General features: G+C 37.7%; 2 long non-coding RNA genes across 11 annotated transcripts; one reads left to right on the top strand and one right to left on the bottom strand.

Annotated features, from left to right (window-relative positions):
• The first annotated feature begins 3,228 nt into the window (after positions 1-3,228).
• On the top strand, positions 3,229-4,333 carry LOC114460412 (uncharacterized). 2 transcript variants are annotated; one of them, XR_003673617.1, is made up of 4 exons: positions 3,229-3,304; positions 3,381-3,504; positions 3,808-3,886; positions 3,994-4,333. It is a non-coding gene; the product is annotated as an uncharacterized LOC114460412 (long non-coding RNA). The 2 variants fall into 2 exon arrangements; XR_003673618.1 differs by having other exon boundaries at positions 3,234-3,304; positions 3,385-3,504.
• A 2,899-nt stretch (positions 4,334-7,232) lies between these two features.
• Positions 7,233-13,457, bottom strand: LOC114460413 (uncharacterized). 9 transcript variants are annotated; one of them, XR_003673627.1, is made up of 7 exons: positions 12,133-13,457; positions 11,524-11,985; positions 11,297-11,389; positions 10,765-10,832; positions 10,529-10,692; positions 10,276-10,452; positions 7,233-7,583 (listed from the first exon to the last, which is right to left on the bottom strand). It is a non-coding gene; the product is annotated as an uncharacterized LOC114460413 (long non-coding RNA). The 9 variants fall into 9 exon arrangements; XR_003673622.1 differs by lacking the exon at positions 10,765-10,832 and having other exon boundaries at positions 10,529-10,725; positions 11,524-11,700; positions 11,812-11,985; XR_003673623.1 differs by lacking the exon at positions 10,765-10,832 and having other exon boundaries at positions 10,529-10,725; positions 12,133-12,201; positions 12,321-13,457.
• Positions 13,458-17,324: the final 3,867 nt, after the last annotated feature.

The raw sequence follows: 17,324 nt of genomic DNA, 5'->3' as shown, positions 1-17,324 counted from the left end.
TTTAGAAAATAGCGATTTCTATAGATATCTACAGATAAGACATTTTTTTGATACTGAAATCAGAAAAGAGCTTTCAGCAGGAAACGAATTAGTAGAAATCATAATACAAGCATACAAAGCCACTCCCTTTAAGATAGTCTCAAAACTGTATAAAAGCCTAAAACAAAATGGATCCAACACTTTTTATATAAAACAAAAGTGGGAAAGGGAGTTAAATATGACAATATCTGTGGATGAGTGGTACAGCATGTGCGATACGCAGCACACCTCCACCAGCTCAAGGAGATGGCGGGAATTTGGCTGGAAGAACTTGGTACGTTTCTTTATAACACCACAAATTTTAAAGAGAACACTGAAATGTGAACAGCTGTGCTGGAGGGGCTGTGGGCAAGCAGATGCTGACCACTCACACATCTTCTGGTTATGTCCAAAAATAAAAGAATTTTGGAGGGAAGTTATCCAAGTAATGGGAGATGTACTGTGTTGTACTATACCTGTGGACCCTGTCGTTTACCTTGGCCTTGTACCGGCTGAAGTCATCTCCAAAAGTGATATCTATCTTTTTAAAATAATGACAACTGCAGCGAGAAAGAATATTACCAAAAACTGGATGAAAGTTGACCCACCAACAGTGACTCAATGGACAAATACACTGGAGGAAATATACGTAATGGAGAAATGGACTCATTATCTAAGAAACCAGTCGAGACAATTTGGGAAACGCTGGACAAAATGGATTGATTACAGGATAAAGGACTGAATCTTCACAAGGAGCACTACCCCCCTAATTTATTTATTTTCTTTTTCTTAAATTATTTATTAAAAATTATTATTATATTATTTATTTATTTATTTTCTTTATTTATTTATTTATTTTTTATTTATTTACTTATCTATTTTTTCTTACTTGTTGTCCATGTAATATAAAATTGTAAATAAAAAGTATATATAAAAAAAAAAAAAAAATTAAAGTAATCACAGTGAGACATTCATAGTCCGTAGGAAACCTGCGCATCCTAATTAACTTTACGCGCAAAACCTGACGTGAAAGTAAATATATGGTCATGCTACGTAAATATATTATTTTATCAGTCATATAAAACGTTTAGAGAGCCCATATCAATGCATACACATAAAAAAATATATATTCGTGTATCTTGATACATTTTGTACGTGTGTACGTGAACGTGACAAGGAGGAGGCGTTATTTAAATATCACCTGCTGATTTTCAGTTACTCTGCGAGCAGCGAGAGACGGAGACAGACGTGCGGAGAGCTTTGAGCAGAGAAAACGTTTACCAGACCCACAGAAAAGTCTCTTTAGAGACTCCTACAGAACCAGAACCAGACCAGGACTTCAGACCAGTACCAGACAGAGAAGGACTTCAAACCAGAGGACAAGTTAAGACCAGGAGGAGACCATGGGGCCACGCATGGCAGAGTGTCCAGAGTGTAAGTCATGTTGAATTATTCTCATCTGATAAACCTACTTTAATCATTAGCATTAAACATGATGGAGCCTAAACATTGTATCATTTAATCGTGAGGTTTGTGTCTTTAAATTAGGTTTGTGGCCTGAGACGTTTGGTTTAAACTTTACACAGGTTTAGGTTTAAAAACGGTCGAATAATTAAAAATAAACATGTATAGGCGTTCAGAAAACTGTGTTAACTCAATGAAAATTAAGAAATGCTGATAGATTTAGTGATAATTTTACTCTGAAGTGAGCGTTTGGGCTGCAGAGGTGTATTTAGTGAAAAAGTAAAAAATATTTAAGTCCTGATCTGAGGTAGATTTGATTAGAAATGTGTATTTTATTTCATACTTTATAAATATTAGAAAATTGAATGTTTTTTGTGTGTTTTTGTTTATTTTTAGCAGCCAGTGATGTTCAGTTAGACTGGGTGAAATGTAGTTTGCATTGTTTGTGTTTGAATTTTTCTGTGATTCATTTGAATAATGTTGGTAATGTTTAATCTAAAGATTTGATATTTGTAATGTGATGAAATTATATATATTTTTAAATCACTGTATACTAACCTATTTCTTTATTCATTAAATTACTTTTTAGTTATAGGTTTTTTCCCTGACAGCGCTGGAACGCAAGGCTGGGTCCAGAGCTGGGCAGGACCTCCGGGTTTGGTCCCAGGTTTGCCTGAACCTCCGGGTTCGGTCCCAGACTGGGCAGAACCTCCGGGTTTGGTCCCAGGCTGGGCCGAACTTCTGGGTTTGCTCCCGACCTGGTACTTGACTCCAGAAGAACCAGAAGAACCAGAAGACCTTGAAGAACCAGAAGACCTTGAAGAACCAGAAGACACAGACGCCCCTGAGGAGGAGCTTCCTGAGTGGACTGCGTTCTACTTCGACGAGGTGACCCCTGGCTGGGAGACCCCTGAGGAGTCTGCTTGCTCAGCCTCCAGTGACTCTGAAGGTGAGTATTCCCAGGAGTCACCACTTGGACGCAGTGTCTCCAGGAAGAGGTACGTAGACGGTTCTGAGGAACCTGCATCGTCCGACTCTGACAGTCACTGTGAGCCTGGGACGAAGAGGCCGAGACGGGACGACAGCTCTGACTCATCTTAGAGTCATCTGTACTTTTCCTTTTCCTGCTCCTCTCCATCTATGAGCAGAGTTCCCCGTTTGTACCCGGCTTCCTTGTTTCAGGTAAGTTGGCCTTTGCGTCTTGCGAGACGACTGATGTCCCAGGCAACGACTGGTACCGGGACTTTTTTAATGGTAAGGATTTTATTTTTTGTTTCTTTATGACAGGCCACAGTTGGAGTGGTTGTCCTGTCACTGTTATGAAAACATGCATAATATATTAGGTTGAGTTAGGTTAGAGTTAAAAATTAGAGATAACCTTTTTAATCCCAGCAAGTGAGGACAGGAGGAGACATCAACAGAGGACAGAGGCTAAAGAAGACTTCTTTATCAACCACAACAATGTAAGTAAAAATACTGAACACACCTTTACTGTAAAAATAAACTTGACTTTATAATAATGCTTGTAAAATGTTAAACAGGAGCACCAGCATCCACAGCTGCTTGAGGAGGAAACATCAACAGAAAGCAAAACAATTAATGTAAGTAAAGTCTCTCATTAGCACAGAAAGACACTGAAGTAATGTTTAATGTAAAAATAGAGGTGATTTTATACTAATGCCTGTAAAATGTTGGACTGGAACAACAGCATCCACTGATGGAGGAGGAGGATGATGAAGATGGAGGACAGGAGCACCAGTATCCACAGCATCCTGAGGAAACATCAACAGGGGACAGAAAGACTTCTATTCACCAAAACAATGTAAGCAAAAATACTACACGTTTAATAAAAAATAATATGGAGACATTACGCTATACTAATGCCTGTAAAATGTCAGACAGGAGTGCCAGCATCCACTGATGGAGGAGGAGGATGAAGAAGATGGAGGACATTAGCACCAGTATCCACAGCTGCCTGAGGAGGAAACATCAACAGAAAGCAAAACAATCAAAACAATTAATGTAAGTAAAGCCTCTCATTGGCACAGAAAGACACTGAACTAATGTTTAATGTAAAAATAGAGGTGACTTTATACTAATGCCTGTAAAATGTTGGACTGGAACAACGGCATCTACTGATGGAGGAGGAGGATGAAGATGGAGGACAGGAGCACCAGTATCCACAGCATCCTGAGGAGGAAACATCAACAGAGGACAGAGACTTCTATTCACCAAAACAATGTAAGCAAAAATACTACACGTTTAATAAAAAAAAAAAAATAGGTAGATGTTACGCTATACTAATACCTGTAAAATGTCAGACAGGAGCACCAGCATCCACAGCATCCTGAGGAGGAAACATTACCAGAGGACAGAAAGACTTCTATTCACCAAAACAATCAATGTAAGTAAAGCCTCTCATTTACACAGAAAGAATCTGAATACGTGTTTAATGTAAAAATAAAGATGATTTTGATACTAATGACTGTCAATTGTCTTGTTTGATTGCAGAGTTTTGCTTCAGAGGAGAATCCGACAGTTCCAGATGTTCGTCACCAGCACTGCAGTGTTTACACAGACTGCTTTGGTTTCAACTTTCTACAAAAAACTGTTGAATTTTCAACTCACTTTCCATCTGAATCCAAGCTCATCTTCATCACTGGGATGTTTCTTCATCAGTTCTTCGTACAGACTGACACAGCTCACACATGGAGAAGATGATTTATGGAATATGACATTTAGATTTTTCCTTTTCTCAACAGTATGATGCATACATCCCAACCCAAATTTCATGCATTTTTTTGGCTTAACTTGAGCCAATTTCCATCAATAAATTGCTAATGTATTATTATTGACTATTACTATTATTTTACACCAGGTTTTTGTCATGGTTCATGATTATTTATTGATCCTTTACAATCTAATGGTTCCCAGTGCTCTCCCAGTAGGTGTGACGTGGACATCTGCACACATGTAATGGTTTATAAATGAATGCACTCGTTCATGTGTGTAGTTATGTGTGCTAAGCATAACTACATACATATATATATTGTACAGTATAATAAAATGTTATTTCTTGTCTATACAGTGTCTGTGAGTATTTATTAGTGGAGTACGTATACCAGGCTTAACTCTAACTACATTCATCCATGAACTCTCACCAATTCATTTGATTTAATTTAATTTTGAACATAAACAAAACAACAGTGTGTTTACTACAATGAAAATGCTAATAATAGTAATTTAGAAAACAATCAAACAAAGCAAAGTGAGAATAAATGATTAAAATCCTGCACGTGAAGCCTGTACATGTTCAAAAAGGAGTAGGAGGAGATAGAAACTTATATGATTCTAACCCTTATACTAACAAATAACTTTAGGCTTTAAAGTGAGGCAGTAACAAAGCTTTACTTCACTAAATTTGGCCCTCAAAGAGTTGTACATTTCAAAATGTTACCCCATGCTGTGAACAATTCCTGGTGGGAACCCTGATTATGTTTTATATTTATATATACAGTATATGTTCATATTCAGTCTACTATAGGATGTTTTATGTTCTGTCTTATATATTTGTTGTTTCAAGGGCTCTTACAGAAAAAAAACTAGTAAATAAATGAATACCAAAAGCAGAAACATCTATTAGGAGTAAATATTTTTTTACTGTATTTTTTTAAATATCATTTTCAAATAATCAAGCCACTTTAGCCCTTCAGGATGTTAGTTGTTGTTAGCTTGTTTAAAATAATTTAGTTGGTTTAAAATATGGCATTAAAGGCTTGTTTCTTGTTCTGTTTAGATTGTTAAAAAAATCATTTTCTTTTAGTCTTGGTATTTTATTTTTTAATAACTTTACATGGTTTAATGTAGTTTAAACTAAGAATTTAAACTTGTGCCGTTTTGCTTCTTTTTACTTCAAATGAGCCCAAAAAGTTATTGATTTATCATATTTGACTTTGTGTTGGATTTCTTCTGTTTCAGGATTTATTTCATACGCAGTAACACATTTTTTCTGTGTTTAAAAAAAAAAAGTTGTAAATGTTTCCTTTTTTTTTAGCCAAAAATATATTTTCACAGGAATATGTTTATTTCAAGTTTCATTCATCCTGCTGTGATATGTACATTAAGAAAGATGACACACAAATTTACCTACATCTTTTTTCACCTTCAAGTAATAGAACACAAAAGTCCTGTTGGTAGGTTTTGTTGTTGTTATAAATACTGTAATTTCTCATGAAATGCACTAGATGACAGCAGATCTCATTATATCCTCAAAGGTTTGCAATGATTCTGTAAAAAAAAAATAAAAAAATAAATGTTTGGGTCTCATTCTAAAAACACAGGAACCTCATCAATGAGAGAGATACTATATATACATTTCTTAATAGAAAGTGTTTCAAAGTGTCAAACAAAAAAGGTCCACAGTGCTTCTAACACTGACAAGGGCAACTTGTGGCTCAGGGGCCACATGTGGCCTTCAGTATAATTTTGTGCAGACCCAAAGTAACTATACAAAATAACATAAACCACAGCAACACAAAATTACACAAAATGACTCTAAAACTTTAAAAAAGGACAATAAAAATTCACAAAATGACAATAAAAATCAGCCAATCAACCCACTACAAAGACATACGAAATCACAAAAAAAACAAAACAGAAAAACACAAAATGACTACAAAAATAAGTTTAAACTAGACAAGACCTGTATTTGAAAGGCGAATACGTATTTGGCAATTAACAATTGGCAAAAATAACAACCTGTATCTGGATTTGTTGACAAGTTATATAATGCAGGAAAAACAGAAGACTGACCTTGACCTTAAATATGACCTTGAGCAAAGGTCAAAGCACACAAAATGACTACAAAAACCGAAATATCCACAAAATGACAACAAAAAAATGACAATAACAGCAAACGCTACAGAATGACTCGATGAACACACAAAATGACATAAAAAACAAAATGAATCCAAAAAACAGAAAAATACATAAATTGTCCCGATAGAGCAATTATTGGCGGAGTTACAGTAAATTAAAGTAATCACAGTGAGACGTTCAAAGTCTGTAGGAAACCTGCGCATCCTAATTAACTTTACGCGCAAAACCTGACGTGAAAGTAAACATATGGTCATGCTACGTAAATATATTATTTTATCAGTCATATAAAATGTTTAGAGAGCCCATATCAATGCATACACATAAAAAAAATATATAATCGTGTATCTTGATACATTTTGTACGTGTGTACGTGAACGTGACAAGGAGGAGGCGTTATTTAAAAATCACCTGCTGATTTTCAGTTAGTCTGCGAGCAGCGAGAGACGGAGAGAGACGTGCGGAGAGCTTTGAGCAGAGAAAACGTTTACCAGACCCACAGAAAAGTCTCTTTAGAGACTCCTACAGAACCAGAACCAGACCAGGACTTCAGACCCGTACCAGACAGAGAAAGACTTCAAACCAGAGGAGAAGTTAAGACCAGGAGGAGACCATGGGGCCACGCATGGCAGAGTGTACAGAAACTTGTATTAACAGATACATTCTCAAGTATGCGGGTAGAACAAAATGCAGGTGAATTCACATTATTTGCACCTCTCACTGGAGTTTGTAGTAACTCAACTCTGGGTCTACCTCTACCCCTACCAAAAGAAAATACCTCTGTGGGAACTTTTTGTCTTTCCCCTTCATCCACAATAAATGTCATTTTGCTTTCAAGTGTTTGGTAGTTCACAAAAGGGAAGGTTGAACCTTTAAGCAAAACCGATCTGATGATATTTCAGCTGTGTGTATGAATGTCTTTTTTTTTTTTCTAAAAAAAACCAAACCCCCGGACTCTCGACGTGATGACAGCAACCTCCGGTGACCGAGCTGGCGTTGATCCACTGCTCCAAGAACCACGATAAAGGGCTGAGCGATGTGAATCCGGGTCACGGCACCACTGTAGCCGGCATGTCTGCACTAGTCGACTAGAATCCTTCTGCGTTGTGTTGAATGAATTAATGAGCTGAGCCACACACAGGGGTTTGCCATTCCGGAAGGTGATTTACTGTGTGAAACAAAATAACATCAGTACAGCCACTCCACATTTCACATCCCACAGAAATCTGCAAAAAAAACAAAGGAAGAGGTGCCACAGACATGTGAGACTGCACTAGTGAGCTTACATACACGTGCTAACAGGAAACTTTTCTAAGTGCTGTACTAACATTAAAAAACGCAATTTCACCCATAAACTACTAACATAAATGATGGCAAAGGCCTTATAAAATATAAAAAATGTTAAAATATAACCTAAATAAAGTATTTGTTGAAAACTAACATTTCAACCAGGGGAGCTGATACAGCTGCTTACCTCCTGACTGCTTCCTCACAGAACTGAGGTAGGACCCACGAACTCACAGGAAGTAGAGTCACCGCCAAAATAAAAGTCTTCAGATAAAACATTTCAAAATAAAACCATAAAACCAAATACACCTTTTTTTTTTAAATCAAGGCCACAGGATTTTGGTGAAATCGATCAATAAGACCACATAGGCTACACATGGACCTTTTCACCTTCAGAAAACACCTCTAAACACACTTATTCTGGACTTGCTTTTAATGTGTAGCCATTTTATCTTGTAGTTTATCTATTGTTTATTACATTGTCTTTTTACTTTTGCTTCTATGCCTCAGTATTATTACCTATTGTTTACGCACTGCGTTTTTTATCCCTGTAAAACGTCTTTGAGCACAGAAAAAGCGCTATATAAATAAAATGTATTATTATTAATATTATTAATAATAATAATAATAATAATAATAGCATTAGCCTAGCATTAACATTGACTATCATTAGCATTAGCCTTGCAATACCAATAGCCTAGCAAGAGCATTGTCACTTGAGGAGCCAATAAATGATTGTAAAAATTAAATTACCTACGTCTTCATGCTGTCTAGCTGAAATGTGTGTTTGTGTGTTTTTTTTTTTTTTGTCGTAATTCACTAGTAATTGAATTTTTGACAGCCTTTATGCTAACTGCTCGTGATCTTACCTCAAACAATCTAAAACCTAAATAACTCACATAGTATTTTCCCTTTAAAGTGGCCTCAACAGTGTAATATTTGGGTTCAGCATTAAGATAATAACAAGTAACTAAAAACTCCAAATAGCAACTTTTTTGCGTTCAAAAATTGTTCGATTTGTCCCGATAGAGCAAGTATTGGCGGAGTTACAGTAAATTAAAGTAATCACAGTGAGACGTTCATAGTCCGTAGGAAACCTGCGCATCCTAATTAACTTTACGCGCAAAACCTGACGTGAAAGTAAACATATAGTCATGCTACGTAAATATATTATTTTATCAGTCATATGAAACGTTTAGAGAGCCCATATCAATGCATACACATAAAAAAATATATATTCGTGTATCTTGATACATTTTGTACGTGTGTACGTGAACGTGACAAGGAGGAGGCGTTATTTAAAAATCCCACATCACACCCTAGAATCATAGTTTCAGGAGCAAACATTTATTATCTTCTGTTCCTGCAGGCTTCACTTCTGCTTCTGCTGCTGCTGCTGCTCTAGATACAGATTGAACAAGGTAAGACTTTTGATTCTTAAACTGTGTTTTTACTTATTTTGCTATTATCAGCACATGTGATGTTTTACCAGCTTGAGTAAATATTTTATTTTGCTTTTTTGTTGTTTTTTGTTGTATTTTATGAGTTTAAATGTAACAAATTAATTATATGACTTTATTATAACAAAGATAAACAATTTACAGGTAAATGAAATAAACAGTAAGATTAAAACTATTGATTTAAATGTTTTTTTGCCATTTTTTGTTGTATTTTATGAGTTTAAATGTAACAAATTAAATATATGACTTTATTGTTGTATTTTATGAGTTTAAATGTAACAAATTAAATATATGACTTTATTATAACAAAGATAAACAATTTACAGGTAAATGAAATAAACAGTAAGATTAAAACTATTGATTTAAATGTTTTTTTGCTGCTATGAAGTTATTCTTTTAGTTGATGGGATTAACTCCTCCTTTTGTTAGAATTGATGAGGTGAGAGAACACATCACACCCTAGAATCATTGTTTCAGTAGCAAACATTTATTCTCTTCTGTGTTCCTGCAGGCTTCACTTCTGCTTCTGCTGCTGCTCAGTTATCTCTGCTGCTTGGATTGACTTCATCACAGAACCAGCTGAAGATCCACCCAGAACCAAAGCTATTTTTAATAGTTCTTCTTGTTCTCTGCTACTCTCACACTTTCTTTCTCAGTTGTATTATTCCTCTAACATTAACCTTTCCATCCCACATTCTGCTCAGGAAACACATTTTTCCTCCTGGACTTGTGAAGCTAATCATATTTGTCTCTTTTTAGGTTTACTCCTGTCTCAGAGTCATCTCCCAGACATGTCTTCCTCAAAGTAAGTGAATCAATATAACACATGTTATTACTCTGGCTTGAGGAGTAGCAACAAAGAAGGGAGACCACCAGGAAACAAGAATTAGCAGGAAATTATTTCAAAATAAAAGGTCAACCATTTGATCGTCACACACACAAAAAACAATGTTACTTTAAATGTTGAATTTGAAATAGTGTTAATGATATTATTTAGTCAATATTAGTGTACATTAGCATGAGTATTGTGGCTTCTCACACAGATCTGCTCTCAGTTGAAATGAAATCATTGAGTGTATCTTTCTCTTTTCAGGAAACCCAACAGACACTATCTCCTCTGCCCCGTTTGCTTTAAAACAAACGAATGCCTGTCCGTGCATCTCCGCCGTACCTGCATGAAGAATGGTACACCGGAAGCCATTAATGCAGTGATGGAGAAGGCCAAGAAAGAGGCCCACGAACTCCTGGTATCTGGCAGGATCTTTAACTACGGCCGACTTTGCCAGATCATGGCTGATCCAAATCCCCTCCAAAGGTGGGTGGAAAAGCCATTGTTCATGTTTCCTCTCTAGTAAACATAGTGTACATCATTTTACACAGAGTGCTTTTAATGAAAGATAAAAATAGTGCATAACAATGAGTACCTTATTCAGGTCCACTGGATAACATTTGTCTTTCTTCCTCTTTGTCATTGATAGGATGATTGAGGAGTTGCAGCGTCACCACATGGTAGTGACTGGTATCCCTCCAACTCTGCCCGTCCCAGTTCCAGGTCCATCAACCACACAGCAACCACAGAGTGCTGAGCCTGAGGAGAGCGAACCTGCATCTGACGTTGCTTCTGTGAGCAGTGGAGAGACCTTTCAATGGTGAGTCCCACCTTCATCTTTGTTTCCTTTGATATATGAACTACAAGAAGAATCATCTTCCTGCTTGTGTCTCTTCAACCTGGAACATAACAGGTCTTTTTAACAAAATGCATATCCCAAAATACAGTGTCCCAGACGTGCAGTGGCAGAGAAAAAACAGGAAGCTGATGGCAGACAAAGGCCTCTACCAGAAGCACTCCCTGGACCATCCTCTGCTAAAGGACTTTGCCACTTACCTGGAGAAGGAGCTCTGCAACGAGAACTTTAAACAGGAGGTGAGGACTACCATTATTATTATTATTATTATTATGCAAAGTTACAGCCGTAATGCCAATGTCTTACATTTTCACTCAAGCTGTGAAAACATCATATGTGCTGACTTTAGCGAAATGAGTGAAAACACAATAATTCTAATAATGTTTCACAATTGACAAAATTAGTCCCATAGTGTTAAAAATCTGCTAAAGTTATCCAAAAGCATCCAAATATCAGAATGTCATGTAACATGTTTTCTTTTTTTAGGTGGAAAATGTATCAAGGTACCTTTACTACGCTGACCCACAGACACCATCCCTGCGGTTTGTCATGGACAGAGAGAAGCTCCGGGCCTACATGTGTGAGCTCAGTGATGCAAAGCTGTCAAAACAAACACAGCTGAATTACTTGAAGAGCTTGAAAAGGTTAATAACATTTTTTTTAGTTTTTCCACATAATATCAACACTTTTGTAGACAATGGTGGTATTTTGCTTCAGTACATGTAAATACTTACAATCCTTGCACTTCCTCCAACAGATTCCTTTATTTCCACACGGTGAACACCAGCCTCAGTAGTGATGATCCAGAGCTCCATGCGCAGTGCAAGGGCTTTATGGAGTTCATTGGGTTGCGCCAGAAGGTTTGCTCAAAGCAAGTGAGCAAAGAGATCACCCAGAGGAGGTACGTTGAACTATTATATCAGTGAATTGGAATACAGAACAGATAAGTGAGCAATGTGTCTGATAATGTTATGATCATTCATTTTATTATTTTCCTCATAGGCACTCCCTGTTGACTGCACCCGATAATCTGACACCAGCAGAATGCTTGACATTGCTGAAGGTGGCCAAGAAGGACTTCCTGGCTGTTATCGGGAAGGTCTTTGAAGACAAGAACGCCGTGCTGGTGATGGCAGAGTGCAGCTTTGTGGTGCACTATCTACAGGCAGTGGTGATACTAAGACACCTCCAGCGACCTGGCGTGGTTGAACACATGACTGTGAGTATTATTGTGCTCTTTTTTGTCTTAATTGGTTCTAATATCTTTTGACATTTTGTAACCAAACAATATGCTATCCTTGATTTGCAGGTAAAGGAGTGGGTTTTAAGAGTATCGGACTCACGTGGCAACGCTGTCATCGGAGTGAAGGAGCACAAGACGGCAGCTCAGCAGGTGGCCACATTTGCCCTGTCTCAGGAAGAGGAGATGGTAGGTTCAAGTTCAAAGTTCAAGTTTCCTATGACAACCTATTCAAAGCAGAACTTAATCTTTATTGCTATTTTCCTCTGTCAACAGTGGTTTGATACATACTACACCAGGGTGCGGCCCCAGCTCCTCAACTCCAAGAAGAGGAAGAGAGACGATACAGAGGAAGAAGAGCGATTCTTCGTCTCCACGACGGGAATGCCCATCTATAATGCTTCCAATGACCTGAGCCGCCTGCACAGCAAGTAAGCAAACCACCATGATTAATTTCACCTCATATAGACTTCTACTCATAGCTGTCTTATGCCCCAGATAAGAAGTGTTTATACATCTCATTTTAATAAACTGTTTAAACTCTGATTTTAGATACAAACTTAAGCCAGTGACCAGCCAGACAGCACGTCATGTCTTTGAGACAGCCACTAAGTCTCTGTCAGAAGTCGAGAAGTCCCTGGTTGCTGACTACCTCACCCATTCAACTGCAACAGCTGAGAAACATTATCGGATGAGGCAGCCGGACAACGTTGGGTTGGCCTCTCATGTGTTAGCTAAGCTAGCTAGTGATTCGGGGTAAGCATGTTTCCACATTTATCAACACGATTAATAACATCTAATCTTATACCTGTTCTATAATAACCTTAATTCTTTATTTTTCTCTATAGTGCTGAGTCTGCTGGTGAGGGTACCAGTGCTGGCCATGGTCGTGTCCGTAGTGCCGCTCATTCTGCACAAGGTAATGTGCAAATGAGGAACTGTCTTTCGACTACGGTGTGAACAAGAGTTCTTTCGGTGGGGAGGGTGAAAACCTGGCTTGGCTCTCCTGAACACGTTGTGCTGGGCCATAGGCACTTTGACCCTGGGGTTGTCGCACTTAGACTGATGTACACCCTTCCAGTCTCTGCAGCAAAACATGGGAATGAGTGGGTTTTAGGGATTATATTATCTATTATACACAATCCACCATCTACACATAGCACCAATGGGCGTGCAATGGTAGGATGTCCACACAGACACAGTTGTGCCAGGTTGTAGACAACCTCCCACTTCTGACCCTCGTTGCATACCCATCATACTGCTCACACTGCTTCACACCACTTACACTGATGTACACCTCACACACTCATTCTCATGTTTTTACTGACTCATTGTGCTGTTTATATTGTAAATATTTTCTACTGTAAATAAAGTGCATGGTTTTTAACTTGAATTTGTGTGTTTGGTCTTTTCTCAACCAACTTAATAGTGTCTATGGAGCTATTTTTTTTTAAAGGGCCCTTAATGGCTTTTGTTTGTTTGCTGTTTTTTAGCTGCTTGAAAGGAAGGTTTTAACAAACTTAATGACTATTGTTCAGCTTGTTAATCAAGGCAATGAACTAAGATTAAGGAAGATGTCCAGTTGTCCTTAATGTTTCCTCTGAAATATACTGTATATCAAAAATAAAACGTTCCATCAGCACATGTGCTGATGGAATTTTAAATATGAAATATTGTTGTGCTTGATGCTAAAATTGGAAGCCTAACTGGTCAGTGATAAGAATAATGTCGACACCATTAATCAAACTTCATCAGACACTGTATGTACTGTATACAGCACCTGTGCTGATGAATTTTAAATATGAAATATTGTTGTGCTTGATGATAAAATTGAAAGCCTAACAGGTGAGTGGCCAGAGCGGTGGTCAAGATCGGTGAACGACAACCGAGATGGAGATTCTTCACGGCGGCATATATGCTGAAAAGTTAAAAAAGTGAATATAAATAAATATAAACCAATTAATTCTTGGCCTAAAGCTGTATGAATGCATATAAATGCATATGAATGCATTCAAGAGTTAATGTGCACGCTGGGGCCGTTGCTAGCACATGTGGGGACCATGGCAGGGCAGCTGGCAGGCAAATGAGCCGAGAGCTGCAGCACATTTGCACCATGGTCAAGCTCAACAGGGTCTTCTTTCCCCGCTGATTCTGCCAAGCCCGTTCCCTTGGCTGTGGTTTCGCTAGATAGTGGGTAGGGACAGTGGGAATCTCGTTCATCCATTCATGCGCGTCACTAATTAGATGACGAGGCATTTGGCTACCTTAAGAGAGTCATAGTTACTCCCGCCGTTTACCCGCGCTTCATTGAATTTCTTCACTTTGACATTCAGAGCACTGGGCAGAAATCACATCGCGTCAACACCCGCCGCGGGCCTTCGTGATGCTTTGTTTTAATTAAACAGTCGGATTCCCCTGGTCCGCACCAGTTGTAAGTCAGCTGCTAGGCGCCAGCCGAGGCACCGCAGCTGGGGAGATCCGCGAGAAGTGCCCGGCGCGCGTCCAGAGTCGCCGCCGCCGGCCGCCGAGACCCGGCCCCCTCCGCCGACCCGCCTTCCGCCCGGCACCGGACACCGCCCCGCGCACGCCGGGTCGCCCTTCCCCCGTCCGCCCCGACCCCCGGTTCACATTGATCCTTTGCAGACGCTGCCTTGCTCCCTCACACAAAGTGCGCCTGCGCTCACAATTGCTGCTGCTTCCGCCACCTTCCCTCTGCACTGATCAAACTGTACGCCTGTGTTTTTCAACCTTGGGGCCGTGTACCCACGCGTGGTGGCCTGAAATGTCTAGTAATTGAAAAAAATAAAAAATAAATAAACATTTAAAAAATGCTGGTTAAAAACATTTTTATTTATTTTTTTTGTCATTTTTAAGATATTATTGTTTTTCAAATTTAAACACCATCACACATTCTCAAACAACTGTATTCTATATGTTCACTGCCTCAAATATAACTGTAGTTAAAAAACAAAAAGTGAAGTAAAAATGAAATCAATAATATTTATCTTTTAACTAAAAATAAAAATACTATATTTGAATTTTTTTAGATTATTATTCGTTTTCAAAATAAAACACAATTTCAAAAAACTTTATTCAATACGTTCACTTCCTCAAACCAATTTAGTTCAAAAATACAGTAGAAAACATTGATAATTAAATAGTTAATTAATAGAATACATAATAATCAAATAATATTTTTTGTAAGTTTTTAGATCAATATTCATTTTTAAATTAAAACACCATCAATAAATTCGTACAACTTTATTTTAAACTTTTATGTCCTCGAATATAAATGTAACTTAATAGGAAATAAAGTATACAAATGTTATCATCAAATAGTTAATTCATTAAAAAAGGGGAAAAAAAATCTACATTTGTAATTGTTTAGATTTATATTCATTTTCAAATTAAAACACCATCACACAATCTCAATAAATTGCAATCTATAAGTGCACGTCCTCAAACATAAATTTAGATTAAAAAATACAGTTAACATTTTTTATAATATAATGATAATTAAAAAAATATTATTTTTATAATTTTTCAAGATATTACTATTATAAAAATTAAATCATTCGAAAATAAATTGTTAAATTGAAATAAAAATCCAATTTTTGTAATTTTAATATTACTATTGTTTTTCAAATGGTCTTTTTTTCATTTCCCGTTTTTCAGACATGTACTTTTGCAGTCCATCTGTATATTTTCGCCTTCATTTTGTGTACGTCATAGTGAGTTTGTATGTTTTGGAGTTGTTTTGTGTAAATATTTTCTGGATCATTTTGTGCGCTTACTGTTGGGGGTGCACAAAGTCAGTCCGTGGGCCACCAGTTGCCCATGTCTGCTATAATGGGTGACGTGTAAATATATTTTGTGCATGCGTGCGTTGAAAATAACACTGATAAAAAAATTTTTTGGAGTAAAGTGGCGATGGCTCCCCCCTGTGGAGGTTTGAATTCGAAGCGAGCAAAACTTAGAGCACCAAATTGTGCAACATAAAATCCTAATCTATGTTCAATTGCCTTTGAATCGATATATCACAAAACTATTTCCCCATAAATTTGGAAATTTACAGAAATAGAGGTGGGCCCCTGGGATCCATTTAAAAAAAGAAAAAAGGGCTCTGAGCGTCTCATCAGAAGAAGAAGAACAAAGTGAGTGGCGTTTTGAGTCCGGACTTATAAAAATCAGTCTTTCGGTCAGTTTTGTAACCAGTGGATGGCGGTAATGCGCCTGAGTGCAAACTGCCAATAAATCCCAAAAAGAAGAAGAAACTTCAATTCACTTCAAGCTCTGACGTGCACCGCCACCGCCCCCTTCACACACCGCCGTCTGTCTGTCTGTGTGTGTGTGAGGTGATCGTCACGGCTACCTGAAGCTGCAATACATCATGGACCGTGACTTGGTTAAAACCAGACAACCATCCAACAAAGGGAACACATTCAAGTTCCTCCGTCATGTCCACCCAAAGTTCCACAAACACGGGGACAGAGATGAAGCTGTAGCAACGATTATGAACTGGAAACTCAACTAAAGCTAACTTTGCTAAGCTAACACACCGACACACAGACTGGGCTAAGAGCTAATGCTAACCACTCCAAATAAGGAACAGACCAAATAAAAAGAACACTTCTTAATGTCATAAAACCACAACCAGCCACCGATTTGTTAATGGTCAGATTTAACACTTGTATGTGTAGCGGGTCCCGGTCTGGTCTCCGCTAGCAGATGTATAGATAATTCTCCTGAGTGGAGTGCTGTAAGTGTAGGGAAGACACAGCAAAGCCTGACACATGTGACTCTTTCTCCATTCAGTTGGATCACATTTATTTACACATTCAAATAAACCCCTTTCTGCATTTATGAATTATTCTTATTATTTCTGCTTGCAATGAAGCACTGTTATAACCACAGATGTTATTGTTTACACAAAATGTCCATTTTACATATTTTCACAAAAATATAAAATTCAGGATAAAACCAAAAATCAACATATTTCTTCACAATCATGTCATCGAACTGTATCACCAATCATTTATATATTCTTGTTTAAACACCTTGTTTTTAACCTCTTAATTAAGAGAGTACATTTTGTCATAACTAAACATATTTTAAGTATTTACTTAATGAAATAGAATAACCTTACATGCAGTTATTGATTTACACACACACCATTAACTAACCAACTTATTAACAATCAGAAACATGACTAACTCCTGGCTTGTCACCAAACCCAAGAACTCTAACCACACCAACAGTCTCAGTTTAAGTACAGGCCCTAAACCTAGGCTTCAG

Source organism: Gouania willdenowi, unplaced genomic scaffold (assembly GCF_900634775.1).
Source record: "Gouania willdenowi unplaced genomic scaffold, fGouWil2.1 scaffold_434_arrow_ctg1, whole genome shotgun sequence".
In the NCBI taxonomy this organism is placed as follows: Eukaryota; Metazoa; Chordata; class Actinopteri; order Blenniiformes; family Gobiesocidae; genus Gouania; species Gouania willdenowi.
This window is presented reverse-complemented; position numbering and strand designations above follow the sequence as displayed.